The sequence below is a fragment of the Cupressus sempervirens genome, chromosome 7, assembly GCF_028749045.1.
Source record: "Cupressus sempervirens isolate cs-2001-9-10 chromosome 7, ASM2874904v1, whole genome shotgun sequence".
Taxonomy (NCBI): Eukaryota; Viridiplantae; Streptophyta; class Pinopsida; order Cupressales; family Cupressaceae; genus Cupressus; species Cupressus sempervirens.
The window spans coordinates 906,613,004-906,622,171 of record NC_143124.1 but is presented as its reverse complement, the minus strand read 5'-3'; positions in this window follow the sequence as shown (position 1 = coordinate 906,622,171).

Genomic DNA, 9,168 nt, shown 5'->3' with positions numbered 1-9,168 from the left:
CTCTTACCATAGTCATATTATCCTCATTTATAATGTCTTAATATAGACCATTTATCTATTTATATGTATTCATTGTACATAATGTGAAAATATTTAACCAATTAAATGATGCCAAATTACAAGAACGAAATAAAAATCTAATTTCATCATAACTATTACAAGCCATTACTAAAATAAACAAGCACAAAAAAAATACAGAGCACATATAGAATTGGAATTAATGGTCAATGTTTATTTTTAAATATATAATTAATTATAATTTATATTTAAATTAATATTTTAAAAAATAATGATAATTTATGTGTTATATGTAAATATTTAATAATATAATATTGTATATGATATGGAATATTAAGATATATTATATATTAACATAATTGAGTAGTGTCATTTAATTCTTTATTTTTTCATTATTTCTAATTTAAAGAATTTGAATCTTATTTTTAAAATATAATTAAAATTACTATATACTTAGTAATACCTAGATTTAGAATATTAAGATATCATTATGAGCTTACTACTATCTATAACTATGCTTCATACATTTTAAAATAGCTTTAGATAAGTTTATCATAAGAAAAGAAAAAACTTTGTATGGATAGACACTTTTTTCTATATAAAAACTAATTTTTTTAAGACAAAAGTTTCTTAATTATCCTAAGGTCTGTTCTATATAAGTAGAGATCATCATCATACTACTTTTAAAACAATCTTATTATAACTATACTTTATTCAATATTGATTAAAACATTCCTAATAACTACACTTAGTTACATAACTAAAAACAAGTACTTAGCCACTACGTGGCCCTTGTTAGATTTTTTATAGATGCAAAAACAATATGACATTATTTTTCAAACCTAAAAGTTCACCCAAATCCTTAGAAACTAAATTGTGATATCTCTATTTTCTAAACTTAGTGTGAAAACATTCTTTTATTAAGACAATGTATCCCTTATAATTTATAACTTGGAAACTCAAATGTCTTAGTAAGCATAAAAATGTGATTAAAGATGTGTAAAACCCTTATTACTAAGAGAAGACATTGCATATTTTTAAGAAGTAAAAAACTCATCTTACTCATAGTTGGTTGTACAATTTCTAAACTTTGGAAGCTCAATATTCTTGTTAACATAAAAGCAAAAAAACATGTAAAATACAAGGTTTTAATAATTCCATAACTCATTTAATTGAAAAAATTCAATTTAAACTTTGGAATCTCAATATTTTTGTCAAAATATGAAGATAAAATCATAAAAAGAATATGATTTTCAACAAGTGCCACATAGTGGCTTAGTACTTGCCTTTAGTTTTTATATAAATCTAATTTTAATTTAATAAATTTATTATAGAATGTCAAAAAATTTTATTAATAAATAGAATTATTGATATATTATAAATAAATTATAATATGAAAATAGTAATATTTTCATAATAATAATATAAAATAATATTTATTAAATAATTATATAATATAAATAATAAGAAAATTCAATATTAAAATCTAAAAATATAAATCAACGTATTGACATTAAAAAATTATTAAAAAAATATGAATCACATTAGCTTAATAAAAAATCAATCTAAAAAATTATTAGTTTTAAAATCCACCGGGGCAATATAAGAGGTATATGAGTTCATCCAATCAAATTGTAGAATAGTATTTTCTAAAAAATGTAAAGTAAATCTTGTATCTATAATATGCAATGTAATAGTTTGACAAAGAAATTTAAAGAATGATTAATTCAAACACATAAAAACCAAAAAAATTAATCATTGGTTAAAGTATAAAATCCAAAATGTATCACAATAGTATCTAACCTATCAGCAAGTACTAATAATATAAAATTCACTCTACTAAGAAAAATCCTGTACCAACTTGAGCATTATAGAAAGAACTGAATCTTGGCCAATATTTTTCTTCTAATCTTGTTTCTCATCCTTGAGAGTCTCTTGAATAGTTAACATATTCCTCTCATTATCATAAGGAAATGCATATTTCTCTACCCTTTTTCTTCTTCATAGGTGTCGAATCATGAAATAAAAAATGATCGTCTATGACTTTTTAATGTGTTCTTCCTCCATCATAATTTGGCTCAAATTTCATGGTACATTTTCCATTATCATTATGCTTTTTTTTTCTTTTTTTTTGAAATCATCTTCATCATTATCATACTTCATATTCTTTGATGCCTTCTCTAACTTTAAAATTTCTTAAAATTACAAACAGAAAGAAAAGCTCATGCAACTTTAAAATTCATAGAAACTTACCAAAATACTTTAGATGTTTCCTTAGAAAATCTTATGCAACCAAATGGAAACTTACCAAAATACTTTAGATATTTTCTTAACTATTAATTTATAAGAATTGTCTGTTAATTAAATTTTTTTAAATCTAATTTATAGAAAGAAAAATAAAAGACACTTAAAAAAGATGACAACTATCCAACGAGGCTGACAACTATCTAACAATAAAATGTTATTTCCCATAGCAAAGTTCCCACATATAAGCCTATCAGCTAACATATGTTTTCATCATCATGACAATGCAGGATCCATAATACTTGACAAGTCATGATGATTTTGAGCTTTTTACTTAAATAACCCTCATCATAACAACCTTTAATCTTATCTCATTCTTAAATGAGTACAGATTCAACACTTTAAGATCTATCACTATATGAATCTTCACCAATACTTTGTCTAACAAACCCAATAGCGGGTATTTTAAAAAAACCCAACAATGAAGAGTAGGGTTTTCTCTATGACAAAAATAGTGTACAGGTTTCAATGTGACAAGCCTAGTTATTAATAATAAGGTTTCTTCATGTGCACACCATTGAATGCCTCAATATGGTGATCTTTGAAGGCCCAATTCTATTATGGATGCACTGAAACCACAATGAATTATTCTTGGCCATTGTTATGAGTTCGTAAACAAAGAACTCAAAGAGAGTGCGGTATCATCTATCAAAACCTAAGCTTCTAAGTTGGCGAGTAAAAGCTAACTTGATTTAATTGATCTTTTAGTAAAACTTGACCTCTTTTGGATGATTAAGTGAATAAATGAGTTTTTTTGATACAGTAAATCTTCCTCCTAAATCTATGCACATATTTTTAAACATGCACACATTTTAAAACATGGTCAAGGGATTGAGATGCAACAATGAACCTTTGGTTTTTTAACTTATTAAAATTTTTCATGTGACATGAACAAGCCTTTAAGGGAAAACAAAGATGAATTTTTGTTTCTAAACATAAAGGCTCATTCATAATTTGAGAACTGATGTTTAAGACCATCTAGGTGACTAGAAATAAAAGAGCTAATACTTTTGGGAAACCTTTGTAGATGTTTTGTCTACTAAAACACTCAAGACTTAGCTGTCTTATGTCATCTAGTGGGCATGGAGTCAAGAAGACCTCAAAACAACTCAAAATCACTCAAGATTGGCTACCTTTCTTATCCATTGGGCATGGAGTTAGGAAGACCTAAAAATAACTCAAACTAACTCAAGACTAGCTACCTTTCTCATCCATTGGGCATGGAGTTAGGAAGACTTAAAAAAAACTCAAACTTAGACTTGGTAGTGTTGTTAGGGCCTTTGAACAACAAGAACTAAACTGAAAATATTGCTACAATTGACAAGGGTAAAATAATAGTATGCCTTCTCACCTTTCATGAAGTTATGGGGTGTTTGTTTGGCATCGACATAACTCTTTTGTCGATCCATAGCTTCTACCAACCTTTCCTAGATCAATTTGACTTGCTCTTCCATTTTTGACATCTCTAGGCCAAGCGTGATTCTTTCTTCTAGCCTATCCCAACTAATAGAAGCTTTGCATTTTTTGCCATATAGTGCCTTGAAAGGGGCCATCTTGATTGATGATTGATATGTATTGTTGTAGGCAAACTCCACCAATGGTAAATAGTCCTCCCATTTGTATTGCTGATCCATGTATACATTCTAAGTAGATCTTCTAAGATTTGGTTTACCCTCTCTATTTTCCCATTTGTTGCATGATGATACACTAAACTTATGTTCAATTGGGTTCCCAAAGAAGAGAAGAGGCTTTGATAGAATCTAGAGGTCATGCAAGCATCTCTATCAAAAATTATCTTCTCAAAAACACAATGGAGCCTAAATACTTCTTGCACAAACTTGTGCACAATTACCAGGGCTCTATTAGATAGGTTTCCTAGAATAAAATGGGCTATCTTGGCAAGTCCATCCACAACTACCAATATTGTCTTGTGTTTATTCTGTGACATGGGTAGTCCCTAAATGAAGTCCATATTTATAATCTATCATTTCCATTCTAGAATAACATGAGGGTGAAGTAGTCCTACTGGATGATGGTGCTCAACTTTAACATGCTGACATTCGAGACAACTAGCGAAAAATTTGGTTGTGTCCTTCTTCATACCCTTCCAAAAGTATAAGGGTTTGATATCTGCTAAAATATTTGTAACACTATGATGTCTTCAGTATGGTACAATATGAATCCCCTTAAAAACTAGGCTCCTTAATTCAAGGGAGTTGGGAATATATATACGCCCTTGAATTTGAGTTTTCTTTCCATCTAGCTCAAGATGGAACCCATCATATTGATGGTCTTGAGGATTTTTTTGCAGTGCCTTTTTAACTTGATGGTAATAATTATCATTTTCATAACCTGATAAAATCTGATGTTTGAAATTTGATTGAATAAATGACATGGAAGATGTATGCTGCCTTTGGCTCAAATTTTTAACTACCTTATTTTTCTTTCCTTTAATATAATTGATTTCAAAATTATGATAAGAAATTAGATCCAACCATCTCCTTTTCCATGAATTCAAATTAGGTTGAGTAAAGATATACTCCAGACCTTGGTGATTAGATCTTAACTCAAACATTTTTCCCATTAGGTAATGTCTCCATTTCTTTAATGCGTGCACTATAGTAGCCAATTGTAGATCATGGGGTGCATAATTTGTCTCATAATTCTTAATTTTCCATGATTCATATGCAATAACATGCCCATATTGCATAAGTATGACACCAAGCCCTTCCCCAGACACATCTGTTACTACAAGAAATTGTCCTTCCAAATCTAGTACCTTCAAAATTAGTGTACTAGTGAGCATTTCCTTGTGTAAATCAAAGGCTTGCTAGCACACACTTGTCCATTCAAATTTCTTACCCTTGTACTATAAAGAAGTAATAGGAAAGGAGATTTATGAAAAATTAAGGACAAATTTTTGATAGTAGCTAGCCAGGCGCATAAAACTCTTGACCTCTTGGACATTCCTAGGTGTTAATCATTCCGTTATAGCCTTAATCTTTGTAGGTTCCATGAATATTCTATTTGTGGATATTGTGTGGCCTAAATACTAGAACTCTTATTGGAAGAATGCACATTTTGATAAGTTTCCATATAATTTATTTTCATGCAAATGCTGAAGAATGAAGTGAAGGTGTTGAATGTGTTCTTCCCCATCCCTCAAATAGATAAGTATGTCATCAAGAAAGACCATGAAAATTTATCCAAGAAATTGTTAGCATAAATGCTGATGGTATTCCTTGGGAGAGTATCCTAAGCATTGGAGAGCATGTGGTAGTATTGACATGTTGAATTCATGACCGTGTTTGTCATGTATGTTAATATAGCTATAATTCTATAAAGACTAACAAAGTAGTAGGTAGAGATCATGATTATAAAGACAAAGTTTTGATTGTTAGGTGAAGTGTGGTTAAGGACATGTTCACACTATGTCTTGATGATAAGTTTAAGTGTGCATAACATAAGTCGAAGACATGCAGAAGTTGTAAGTGATTTACAAAGAGTAGTGTAGAAATAGAGTACCTGAGAAGCAATTTATGATGATCCTATTATATTGTTTAACAAAGATATAATCTAGAGATGCATAGAAAGACAATGATATGAGATAGTCTAATGATGATGTCAGTAAGTGTGTAAGCCCTGAAGTCGTACATATGAAAATTTGTATAGACCATGAGCTGAAAATGCTATTGCAATTACAAAATAATTAATTATCTTATTATAATAATTGGGAAAGCCTGAAGGCCAACTCAAGGAATTATTTTGAAGATATGGTATAAAGGAAAGTATTTTCCTTATTTGTAAGTGTGTAGAAATGTGAAGTAATAAATGAAGTGCAAACAAGAGCAGAGTAATTAGTAAATGTGAGTAAGTGATCCAAGGGATTGTTGGATACGAAGTTTGTCATCTGGTATCAAGATTAGAAAGAGCAAAAGTCTAGTTGACAAGATAGAGAAAGAGGAAGGAGCAATACAATTCAATTGTATTATTCTACAAGGAATAATATAGAGATCATTTGGATAGTGGAATAATATAGATATCATTTGGATAGTGGGTTCATTGGTCTTGCCCCTAAAGTTGTTTGAGTAGTGGGTCCATCTGCCTTATACAACTCCTACCAACACTGGCACAACTCCTAATAGGGTTGAAATCTCCTAACAAGGATTCAAAGTTTCCTAATTGAGATTGATATGTATTGAATGTAATTCATAGACTCCTAATAGGGTCCATCCTCTAACAAGAAATATTTATATTAGTACATCATCTAGTGGGCATCATCTCCATTGGGGTTTTCCCTTTGATCAAGGGTTTCCCTAGTTAACATATACGGTGTTATTGTGCATGAGTATCTTGTTGTGGTTTCTGATAACATTTCTCATATGGTTAAGATTTAATAAGGTTGATAATTTTGATAATAGTTGGATAACTAATTCCCCCCCACCCCTCTCAGTTATATTAATGGACTATATACTCTAATAATTAGTATTAGAGACTTAGTTCCATGAAGACAAAACCTAACAACTTTGGGAGATCACTTGCGAGTCACTTTAGAAAAGATAGTCCTAAGTTTGATGGAGGAAATTTTGACATCCAAAAGATGGAGCTTCTTGGTGAGACATCAGAACTATGTAAAGAATTGAGCATCAAGATTCCAGATCCAGAATCCTTTTGTTGCATTCAAAAGAATAGAAGCACTAGTAATGATAGATCTAAATCCAAAGAAGATATGGAGATCAAGGAAGGTATTGACCTTCTTGTGAAAAGATAGCCAAAAGGTATGAAATTTTTTTTTTGTTGGACATGTAAAAAGTTTGGTCATTTTTCATCCAAATGTCCTAAGCGAATAAGAAAAACTAGAAAGAATTCACTTTCTTATGAAGATGAAGAATTTAAAGAAAGTATGGAAAGATTCTTGAATGACTATGACGATGAGCTTGAATTGGTTAAGAAGGGTGAAGTAATTTAAGAGATAGCTATGGTAACTATAATTGATGATTATGAGGAACAAGACAATCCTAGAAATGTTAGACAGAATGTAGAAGTTTTCTTTGAGACTAACAATGATTTGTAGAATGATATACAAATTATTGAGGAAAGAGGAGAAAGATTTGAACCAAGAGAATAAGTAAGAGTTGGGTTAGCAAATCCTACCTCTAACAGGAACCTAACAAAGAATCACCCTCTAGAGAAGATAATTGGGAGCGAAGACAAAGGACTAATGACAAGAAATAGAGTTAATGAGGAACTATGCTTGATTTCTCAAGTTGAACCTAAGAGTACAGATGAATCATGCAAAGATGATCATTAGATTCAAGCAATGAAGGAAGAATTAGATTAGATTGTGAAGAATGACACATGGGAATTATATTGAAGACCTAAAGACAAGAATGTCATTGGAACTAAATAAATATTTAGAAACAAGATGAATGAACAAGGTGAAGTTGTGAGAAATAAAGCTAGACTTGTATGCAAGGGATATTCATAGCAAGAAGGAAAATATTATGAAGAGACATATGTCCCTATAGCTAGAATGGAAATAATAAGAATGTTCTTAGCCTATGTAGTAAATAAGAAATTTAAAGTGCATTAGATGGATGTCAAATTAACCTTCCTGAATGGAGAACTAGAAGAAGACATATACATTGAACAACCTAAAGGCTTTCCTCTAACAGAAGAGAAAGATATGATATATAGATTAAAGAAAGCTCTATATGGTCTAAAGCAAGCACCTAGAACCTAGTATGCAAGGTTGGGAAAATATTTGGCAAAGCTTGGATTTGCTAAAGGTATGAAAAATAGTAACTTGTATTTGAAAGAAATTTAGAATGGTTTGCTGACAATAGTAATATTTATTGATGACATAATTTTTGGAGGCAATGATGAAGCAAGTGATAAGCTTTCTAAAGAAATGAAGAATGAGTGTGAAATGAGTATGATAGGAGGGATGAATTTATTTCTAGGTTTGTAGATTGTGAAAAATAGTGATGGCATTTTCATTTCACAAGCCAAATATTTGAAAGACTTGTTGAAAATGTTTGGATTGAAAAGTTGTAAGCCTATTGGTACACCAATGATAATTGGTTACAATCTATCTAACAAAGACGAGACACCTATAGTTGAATAGATGAAGTACATATCCATGATTAGAGGTTTGCAATATTTGACTCACATTAGACCAAATATAGAAAATGAAATTGGGATTGTAGCTAGATTTCAAGATGATCCTAAGGAGTATCATTATGCAGTTGTTAAGAGGATATTTTGATATTTGAAAGGAACATATGATTATGGGATATGGTATGAAAAATCAAGTGATTTCTTTTTGTGTTCTTATATTGATGTGGATTGAGAAAGCAATATGGATGACAAAAGAAGCACCTATGGTGGAGCATTCTTTCGTGGAGGAAGATTGGTTTCTTGGCTAAGTAAGAAAAAAGATTGTATTTTGTAGAGTATAGCTAAGGCATAGTATGTAGTAGTAACAAATGACTATAATTAGGTTATTTGGATTAAATAAATGTTGAATGATATCAAGATTGAGTTTTTAGAACTTGTTGTTATATATTGTGATAACACAAGTATAGTAAGTATGTCTAAGAATCCTATATTTAATTATAAGGAAAAGCATATATCTATTAAGGATCATGTCATGAGAGAGAAGGTTGCAGAAAAGGAGATCAAATTGGAGTATGTTAGTATAAAAGATCATATTGCAAATATCTTTATAAAGCCCTTGTCTAATGATATATTTGAGTACTTGAGAGGTATGCTTGGGGTTATGCCCTTGCCTACTTTAGAGTAGATAATGCAATGATTACATTAGTCCAGTAGTACAAAGCACTA